This window comes from Xyrauchen texanus, chromosome 33 (genome assembly GCF_025860055.1).
Source record: "Xyrauchen texanus isolate HMW12.3.18 chromosome 33, RBS_HiC_50CHRs, whole genome shotgun sequence".
Classification (NCBI taxonomy): domain Eukaryota; kingdom Metazoa; phylum Chordata; class Actinopteri; order Cypriniformes; family Catostomidae; genus Xyrauchen; species Xyrauchen texanus.
In genome coordinates, this window is record NC_068308.1 from 26,417,673 (window position 1) to 26,427,586 (window position 9,914).

The window sequence follows — 9,914 nt, forward strand, 5'->3', positions numbered from 1 at the left end:
GTTATTCTATTAGCAAAAGGAATGTTTGGGAGTATAAAATGTATATTTCCTATTGACACACTAAAGTAGCAGATACAAATAACCACCTTAAGACAAATGTTTTTGTGAAACGTCTTATGTGCCTATGACTTTTGCACATTACTGTATATGTAAATGTTTTCCCTGATATTGCGCAATTGGCCTTATGTTGTTCCCCCACACCCATTGTTTTCTGCTCTGATCATATTAATAATTGTACTGCTTTTCCTCTCCGTCTGCGTTTTGTGAGTCTGCCAAACACTGAACTTTTGTTTGTTCCCTTGGACTAGAGACAGTGAATTACGTAGTTGGGTGGGGTGACTTTAATGTGCCTATTTTGCTCAAACATACTTGTACTGGGAGACTGGCTCTCTTTCTTTCCCCCTCTTACAAAAAAGTAATTTTCACAAACTGGCTTCGTTTAAATTTACGTGTTTTTGTTTCTGTAAGGTTTGATGTCAAATATTCACCTCAGTACGAAGGACCAGTAATACAGTATCTTAAATTTCCATTGAATAAGAGGCTGGGTAATACTTGGTTACTCTTTCGCGTAAATGTAGCCGTTAAGAGAGAAAACGAAACCGTTCACACAGAAAATGCTGTGTTGAGCGTGTCTACCCGCTATGTTGGGTTCCTCGTAGTATATTGTCTGCGGTGTCGTGCTGTGAATACAAAGATTCTATGGCCGTGTCTCAAAAGCTCGTGAGGTTTCTACCTCGACATCATGTTGTCGGTGCATATTAGACACGCGAAACGCGCAATTTGATGTGATATTTGCTAGATTTATGTAAAACGAGATTCACTGATGTTATTATGGGTGACTATGTTCAAATACCTCTTTACAAACGCGCATTTGATGCCCAAAAACGCCGTCTACACAGACACCTTACTAGGATTTGAGAAGCGACCACAAAATCTCGACACAGAATTTAGGAAATGACTCATTGATGAGTTGAACCCAGCGCGTGGGTGTGGGCGCTATTAAAACAAGGCTGAAAGTTTGGGATGGTCATTCAACACGCGCTTCTGTAGCCATACTTGAAACCCAATTGTGGCTTTTAATCTTTTTAAATCGTTGTGGGATTTTTAAATATATATATAGCTGTATGGATCCAGATGCTATGTCGCGTGCCCTCTGTTGGATTATTCTAGTCGCCGCCACGCTTATTGATGGGATAAACGCGGATAGAAGTAAGAATATTCAGATTTTCTTACTACATTTAATTGTGTGCCTCATGTTTTTATATAGAGCTCACAATTCGAGTCATTTAAGAATAGTTTTGTCTGTAGACGTTGTAAAACATAATAGTTCCAACCTCTTTTATTTTTGAAAGAAGTGCTTTCTCATTTGAACATGGAGAGACGTGGAAACAGTGGGGTTAAAGACGTTTAAGTGCCTCATTCGTAATATCTTCCTTTACCAGTGACAGTTCCCACCGGTTCCGCATTCCAATGCTCTTATTTCACTCCCTCCCGCTCCATGGGATGTATTGTGCCCTGCTGAGAACATTGCAGCACAAGAGGCTTCAGCTTTCCACGAGGAACCGTTGTGGTGCATTTGTTACTTAGCCAAAGTGTTTTATTTATTTATATATATATATATATATATATTTATTGCTGTAACCAATGAAATTGTTTGCTCTTAAAGGAATATTTTCGGGCTCAATACACGTTAAGCTCAATCGATAGCATTTATGGCACAATGTTGATTACCACAAAAAAATATTTTGATTTGCACCTCCTTTTTCTTAAAAAAAAAAAAAAAAAAGTAAAAATCTGTGTTCCAGTGAGGCACTTATAATGGAGTTGAATGGGGACAATCTGCAAATGTTAAAAGTAGGGCTAAAACGGTTAACGTGGACAATAATAATAAAAAAATTTCATTGTCGAATAGTCGTTTGATCTCATTTAATGTAACGAGATTAAACTTCAATGATAACATGGGAGAGCAGCACTGCAGCTCTCTGACTGGGGAGAGGAAGAAAACAGCTCAAAGTCCAGATGCTCTCTAAACTTTTCAAACTGCTTCAGGTGTCATAGATTGCAAAGTATGAGCGAATTATACAAAAATACCAAATAAGTAAACGCAGAAGCACTCTCGTTGTGGAATAAGTGGAGCTGGAGCTCTTTAAAGGAAACACCTCAGCGTTACATCTTTAATGCAGTTATATTTAATGTGTTATAGCTTTATTAAAGTTCAACTAATACCGCAGCAGATCATGTAAATAACTACAAACTCTGAAAATTGCATTTCTCTTAGCGGTCAGCGCCTCTTCTATGAGTTGCACAAATGTCTATTTTAAGGGGGAGAGATTGAAAAGGCACCCGGCTGATTCACATTCTGTCACGGGGATTAATGCAGCTAGATTATAACATGATGACTCACAACGTCTTCAGCTGTATCCGAGACGTCATTCCGTGGATCTTATCACGTGGCTTGTTTAGCGTTACCGAGGAGACATAGCACATGTGGAAGCTTCACCCTATTCATCCATGCACAACTCACCATGTGCCCACCAAGAGCGAGAACCACATTATAGCGACCATAAGGAGGTTAACCCAACGTGACTACCCACCATAGCAACCGGGCCAATTTTTTTGCTTATAAAACCTGACAGGAGTCATGCAGCACGCCCTGGATTCAAACTTGCAACTCCAGGTGTGGTAGTCAGCGTCTTTACTTGCTGAGCTACCCAGGCCCCCGTTATCTGAGAATTTTGAATATAATATAAAAAATACAAATATCTAAAAATCCTTTAAAAAAAAAAGAAGCATTCACATGAGAAGCAGCACATAAGATATTTAGATTTGCTTCTAGAGAATAGATCTTGAATATAATTATGTTTTGTATTTCAGCACTATATATATATATATATATATAGTTACATTTATGCATTTGGCAGATGCTTTTATCCAAAGCGACTTACAGTGCAATTATTACAGGGACAATCCCCCCGGAACAACCTGGAGTTAAGTGCCTTGCTCAAGGGCACAATGGTGGTGGCAGTGGGGTTCAAACCAATGACCTTCTGATTAACAGCCTGAATGCCCTGATTAACAGGCCTGTGCTTTAGCCACTACGCCAGTACACTTCTATACAAAATACACTTATATTTAAGATACATTCTCTTACAGCAAGTCTAAATATCTTATATGTTGCTTCTCAAGTAAACGTGTCTTGTTTTAAGGATTTTTAGACAATTTTAAATGGATTCAAGTCAAAAACACTTGATAACAAAATTATTTCAGTGAATTTCTTTATTGAATTAAACTTAATAAGAGGTATTTTTCCCCTTTAATTCAGTGAATGTCATTTAGAGGTATTGTTAAAAGATGATTTTGTCCTCTATTGTTAGCAAGCAAGTTTAATACAACTTTTTAAGTGGCACAAGCTGAAAAGTTGGATAAGATCTGATGATCACTGAATAGTCGAATAATTGCTCTAATAATCATTAGATTAATCTATAACCACAATAAACATTAGTTGCAGCCCTAGTTAAAATACTCACCATTTCAAAAGTGTCACAATAAGACATAAACAATATTCATGTTAACATGATTTTAGTGTGACTATATCACTTACTAACTTTTTCTGTGTAAAGTTATAGGCAATTTTACAACTTCCTTGTCATGACAATGTAATGTCAACAAACCCCTTAAAATGACGATTTAAACAACTATACAGCTCAAATAATACATGTGTTTTAATAGAAGAATTAATTTGTGCTATTATAAAATTATAAGCTTCAGATGTTTGCCTTTAAACCTTCCAAAAATTGGCCCCATTCATTTCCGATATAAGTGCCTCACTGTAACCTCGTTTTTTTATTTTAAAAGAAAGGAGGGAGGAATCAAAATAATTTTTGGTCGTAATCAACATTATTCCACAAACGCTGTTGATTTAGCTTAACTTTTTTTGAACCTGGAACATTCCTTTAATGAAAACAAAGTGTAAATGCATTGACAACTATACAAGTATTAGGCAATGTCATGGAAAGTTCCCAAAACCCCTTTCAGTTAAGCAATTTTTTAATGCAGTAAAGTTGCATGTCAGGTCACTCAAGTAACTATTATTCTATCAGAAATGATGGATGATTGGAATTATTAAGATGTAGAGAAACGTATAATATTTGGCACAAGTCCCATCCTACAGTTTAGCGCTCAGATACTTACTTGATCCGTCAGATCCTGCCAGAGACGATAACGGCAGGGCAGCGGAGCTTACCCCCGCCCAGAACATTACCTAAACTGGTGGAGTTGGGGTGGAGGGGGTGAAAACAATGGAAGTATGCGAACAATAGAACAGGTGTGTAGGCTTATAAAGCGGAGGCTGTAATGTGATTGGATGAGATGCCTGATTGAATGAATAGTTCCTGCTAGAACTACTGCTTACGCTTCCATTGACATAATAAGAAAAATAGGTATATAGACTTGTATATTTTAATCATACATACTCAAACAGGCTTCAGCATAGGGTGGCTGAAATGGAAGATGATGTTTACAGATCATTAAGCATGTTTGGGTGTTCATGATGAAATATACAATTTTGTTATTTCTCAAGGGGCTCTGTGGTGATAGAGCAGGAATGTTATCTTAGTACATCTCTATTTCCAGGGTCACCCTTGTTTGCAGAAATGTATAACAAATGTGTGATGCAGTGGTTTCATTCAGAATCAAAGCACGTGCTTATATTCTACTGAAAAGACAGAAGACAAATTTTCCCAGGCAACAGGAAGTGGTGCAATTTCTAAAAACATTTTTACTCCCTGCTTTAAAGTTGGTCGAGACACTTCTGTATCTACTTCCTCACACAATCATATGGCTTAGGCTTGAAACCTCTCTGGCCAATCATTTACATTGAAAAGTAGAGCATTTACTATAAGTTCACCCTTCAAGAGGATGTTGCTAATGAGGTTGTACGTCTTCATGAGAATCAGACGGTTTTCTCAGTCACTTTACATTCTGCTGCAGGTGACGTTAGCTTGCAGATGTTTATCGGTAGACTGCAGCTGTCAGCTTTTGTGAAACACCTCTGTGGTACTTTTGTCACCAGGTTTTCCTATCTGTATTTTGCCTAATTACATGCATATGTGAAAGACAACCTTCTGTCCAGCAGCTCTCACAGATAGCAAAACTTTCTCTCTTGCAAAACCATTACATTCTGTTGAAGTCACTTTCCATGTCTTGAGCACTCACAATGGGACAATTTGCATGCACTCAGGGGTGCATCATTGTCTGGCTGTCAGCGCACTTAGACTTGCTTACGCACTCAGAGCATGAGTAATACCATTTCCCCACGAGAGCACCACCACATCACTTCAACGGAATTTCCCATTTAATTTCATGTGAAACAGAGGCGCAGCATAGAAAGCACTTGGATCTTCTTGTACAGACGCAAAACATCACATTTGAACCATAGGCAAACCTCCTAATCCACCCTATCTCTAAGATATCAGGAAATGTGTACACAGAGATTGTTTTTGTCAGTTTTGCCTGTAACACTGTACATCTATTTGACACTTTTTGTGTGCACATTTGTTTCTGGTTCAGCCCTCTGTACGAAATCTGAATTTTGGAATGGAGATGTTGACGATTGTGTACCTTGTTCTACATGTAAACAGTACCCAAAAACCCCATCATGTGACACATGTGAGTACTGTATATTCAGTCACGCAAGCTAATTTAAGTTCTTAACTAATATAAGATGATTATTGATCTGAATATACAACATACACTTTGAACAATCTTTTGAACAAAGCTATATTTCTTTAACTTGCTATTCAAAAGATATAGACACTATGTTCATAAGTTTAAGATCAGATTTTCTAACAGGTCAGAGCTTATCTACAGAGGAGTGGTCAGATTCTTTCTGTAAAAGTTTGAGTAGAAAGCTGGAGGTCTTCCTGTAACATTGTCCTGTGTTTTTAAGGCCCACCCATAGAGCCTTTGGATTCCTGGAGGGTGGCAGCAATCACTAGTTTTTCTGTCCTGGCAGCTGTAATTGTTTTTGGAGCCTTGCTCATAGGCATCCTAGTACATCAACGCAGGTCCAAGAGGACATTACGAGGTAAGATGTTAACATTTTGATACAGCATGTTGTATATTTATTCGTGCTGTTGAATATCACTTTTTTCATATGCTTTTTTACAACATTTCTATAAACAGGAAATGAAAATAGAATAACTTGCTATTCAACAAACATTTGGGCATCTAGCTGTTGTTCATATACGGGTCAATGACGCAACGCCCAAAAATATATAAAAAATGCAATTCACACAAAACAATTACTTGAAAACAACTCTTCTATTATGAACATGTTTTGAATTACTGAGTTCAAAGTTGTTTTGATATTTGTCTCTGGGGCTAAACATTTTTATGCGGTGAATAGTATGGAGACAAAAAAATGCTGAAATAATAATAATAAAAAAGAAATGCTAGTATGAGTAGTGAATAGTTTCTTCAAAATAATAAGCAGTGAATCAATGAAAACAGTAAGCTGAAACAGTAATGTGATGGGAATAAAATGACAAATTTCTGTAATCTGCTCCAGCTCCACTCTGAGTTATCCTGGAGCGAGAAAAAAGGACATTTTGAGTTTAAAAAAAAAAAACTTTCTCCTCTTTCTAGGCAAAATCCCACAACTCTGCTCTCCGCTAAACACCGCAAACACAAAAAAACTAAGGCCAAATTCACACTAATACGTTTTCAATTAAAAACGCATTGATTTCATTACATTTACGCCCTTCATCAACACTAGAACGCAATTTTCCTCCACCGAAAACAAAGTCTTTTTTGAAAATGCTCTCCATAACCGTGCTTTAGAAAACTATGGTGTTAGAAGACTGAAAATGGCGGTTTCAAACTTTAACAGATTAGTATGGACGTGGCCTAAGTTTAGTACAAACAGTAAAATGCTTCGGTGCTGTTATACTATGTATAAGTATTCTTGGATGGCCACTTGGCCAGTTCAGTTTGAGGACCGGAACAAACTGTTGTATAAAATTACATTTGAACATGTTTAATGTTAAAATAAATGTTTTTTTTGTTTGACTTTTGTGTGTAAAGAAACTAACCAAAGATTTTATGCCCATGATTTAGAGCCAATTGAAGAGACGATAGGACCACTTTATCCAATTTAGGATTTCAAGAGGTGGGTCAAACACAACAATTATTTTTTTTTTTTTTTTAACAATTCGAGGAGTGTTTACTTTGAAATGCACTAAGGAAATTAGACTATATGTATGACTACTGTGGTGAATATCCAATAATAGCAATCATAAATGGAATTTGCTTCTCCCATTTAGTTTTGTTAATACACCATTTTCAAAATGTTTGCAGCTTATGGAACACAAGCTGGTAGGATACGAAAATGGACTGTTACTCCAGTGAATTAATACTCCAGTCCCTGAAACATTGGCTGGTACCTCAACCACATTGTGTTCTATGAGTAGTTATTGATTTGTCTAATTTATTACATACGTAGGCTATGTCACACATAGTGAATTTTTACACACTCATGTACTTCACTGAGACCTTGTCATTCACTGTGTGCAGAATGTATTTGCAAGCCGTAGGTGCTAATGTCACATCTAGATGCTAGGATGTCACATTCTCTGGACAGCATATTTTTACATTTCCTCTGTTGGAACCCTTAAAAATTTAGCAACTGGCAAAATTGTCTATGAGCTCTTGTTAAACTGTTCTTGCAAAATAATTTGTTTAAGGCCATTTACAGTACACTTGTAATGTATCTATTGCATTGTAGATGAAGTTCCACTTTTGAAGAATTCATTGCAAGTTGGATTTGTGAACATCCCCGATATAAATAGCTTTAACCTGCTTTATATAGTAGATATTGTGTCAAAGAGCACCCTTTCACACAATTATGTCTCCTAAACAGGTTTAGTATGGCACATAGCCATTTGAATGTATTTGTAACGGTCATTTGTACAGTTTAATTATATATTTTATTGTGTTGAATACTATGCACTGTATAGACGTAGCGCTTTGTACAACAAAGTTCTTAAACTGACTGGCTCAGCAGCCTGTCAATGGCATTGATGAACATTTTGGAGATGTGGAGACACCGAAGAAAAGAAAAGAAAAAAAAAGACACTTCTGGCTCTACTTTGCCTCTCAAAGACACAGCAGCCGATGACCTGAAAGAGAGTGAAAACAAGAATGTTGCAAGCCGACACACTCACAGATTCTCCATGAGAGAGCCGCAGGTGTCTGATCTCCTCCATTGTCCTGACTTCATGTGCATAAGACATTAGATAGTTTAGTGCTATATTTACATACTTTACATATCTCAATGCATTTTAATCACACGTGTCTAATCAATTCAGCTTTGTAAAATGTTACGACAGGATAAAATCTAGTTTAGGTGTGTGTAGCAAGCAATGGGCATTAGAAAAAGTATATATTATATATATACAGCTGATACTGAAGTGTCAATAAAAGTGATTTCTTTGAATGATCTCAAGCACAGAATTAATAAAATAAAGGTGTGAATCTCACAAAATCTATCAAGAACATGCCCATGTCATATTTCATACCAAAACCAGAATAAATAAAATAGGAAATTCTACTTTTCTTGTGGTAGTATGTATTTTCCTGTCTTTAACTTGTGCTTATTTAAATAATAAAAAAAGATACTGTTATACATGAAAATCTAATGAGAATCACGAAACTAAAAAATCAAGTGTTCAATTTTGCATCTAGCATTACGATAATGAGAATATGAGGGTGAAATGTGCTTAATAGTACTACAAATTTATTTTTTAAGATACAGTACTTTCCAAAAGCTTAAGGCACTTAATGTCACATAGTAAGGGTTGCTTCAAAACTAATGCCATATATAGTTTTCATTTATTAACGTCATAGTATGGCCAGTAAACATTTAAAGGCTAAATCGATATTTGGTGTGACCACCTTCAAAACAGCACCAATTACCCTGGACACATTTTTTCTTGGTTGTTGGCAGATAGGATGTTCCAAGCTTCATTGATAATTCACCACAGTTCTTCTATATGTTTAGGTTGTCTCAATTACTTCTGTCTCTTCGTGTAATCCTAGACTAACTCGATGTTCAGTAGGGGCTGTGGGAGCCATGCCATCTGTTGCAGGGCTCCCAGTTCTTCTATTTGCAAAAGGAATGTTTGGGAGTGTAAAATGTATATTTCGTATTGACGCTAAAGCTATAAATATCCATCTTACAGGTGCTATATGCAGATTAAGCATTTGAAATGGGTACTGCAGTCCAAATTTAAAATATTAAAGTTGTCTGCCCCACCCCAGACTCGAAGCTCAAGCTGGTTGCCAGAATGAGAACACACAACAGGACTCCAATATTTATCCTTGTTTTACTACGCTTCTGGTCATGGTGGTTTTTAGAAGGATGGCGAGGATTTTTAGGTCTGGTGGAATCTGTTATCTCTGATCCAGTTCATTTGCTGGCTTCCATAGCTGCAGCATGCACTATTGTTTGCCTGCAAACTTGTTCAAATCTGGCAATCCGGCGGTGTCAAAATACTATTGGTGAGTGGGCAGTGGGAGGGATCACACAAGCCAAAACATTCCAGCCTGGAAAGGAAATTTCAAAGTAGAATATACTGGCTGTAGCGTTGTTATCGGAGAAACCAGTATGGCATTTCAATTTGGCATGTTTCCTAATTCTCTAATGACATATTATGGTCATTTTATGATTTAGAACAGTAAAAATATGACATATAGCACCTTTAAAATAAATGTTTTGTGAAACATCTTAAGTACCCAAAATATATGCACAGTACTGTATATATGGGGTGAAATGTGCCGTTGACATGTTTGTTTAACATAAGATTCATCCAGATAATTGTTCCACACAATAGTAAATAATGTACAATATAGTAAGA

General features: G+C 36.7%; 1 long non-coding RNA gene across 1 annotated transcript; it reads left to right on the plus strand.

Annotated features, from left to right (window-relative positions):
- Positions 1-976: 976 nt before the first annotated feature.
- Positions 977-8,621, plus strand: LOC127626936 (uncharacterized). Its single transcript, XR_007968504.1, has 5 exons — positions 977-1,209; positions 5,569-5,667; positions 5,948-6,085; positions 7,117-7,168; positions 7,357-8,621. It is a non-coding gene; the product is annotated as an uncharacterized LOC127626936 (long non-coding RNA).
- Positions 8,622-9,914: the final 1,293 nt, after the last annotated feature.